This window comes from Eptatretus burgeri, chromosome 3, assembly GCF_056783735.1.
Source record: "Eptatretus burgeri isolate ZD-2024b chromosome 3, Ebu_testis_v1, whole genome shotgun sequence".
In the NCBI taxonomy this organism is placed as follows: domain Eukaryota; kingdom Metazoa; phylum Chordata; class Myxini; order Myxiniformes; family Myxinidae; genus Eptatretus; species Eptatretus burgeri.
In genome coordinates this window covers 25028130-25028870 of record NC_140963.1, presented here as the reverse complement: position 1 = coordinate 25028870, position 741 = coordinate 25028130, and positions in this window count along the sequence as shown.

The window sequence follows — 741 nt, the reverse complement described above, 5'->3', positions numbered from 1 at the left end:
TTATATTTGCTTTTTGTGTAAATGGAATTGTGTTTTCTTTTTTTTTGTGTGCATTTGGTGGAATTGTATTTGTGTGCTTCCCGTGTGCCGCGAATAAATGTGCTTTATTGTTGAACTGTTCTCCCGCTTCGCTTCGTCTTTTCCTCCATTGAATCCCCATCTTGCTTCACGTAAAGGGTTGGTAGTGGGCTGAATACGCCCGATAATTAATCGAACCGTCGAGGTCGACGATAACACCGCTCGGTTATTCTGATAGTACGGAACGGGTCGCTTAAGTGGCCCGTGTCCGAAGTCGACCTGCGGCGAGGTGCGATCGCCCGGTCTACCCTCCGCGTGGGTACTTAGGTAGTTCGAATTTGGCGAGCAACCCTATCCCACGCGGGGGCTGATTGGCTCGATCGCGGTGAGACCGAAAGGTCCACCCGTGACTGGTTCCCGGCGTTAGTCCGAGAGGGTCACGACTGGATTGTCCATCCGGTGGGCGACGTGCCGCGATTCGAGTTACGTGGCCGTCGCACGCCGGCGGGCGCGAAAACCGCAACACTGGTGTCAGGTCGTGCGATACAAATTCATCGCCCTCCTCGCGGCACTGGTATCGGAGAACAGGAAAACGGGCTCTCCTGTCTCCGGCTAAATTTACGGGAATCGGTCCAGGGGTGAGAGAAGCGACCCCCGATTCCCTCCAAATTACGAGCGAGCAAATTAACCCTTCACGAGAAGCAAGATGGCGTCTCAAGGCGA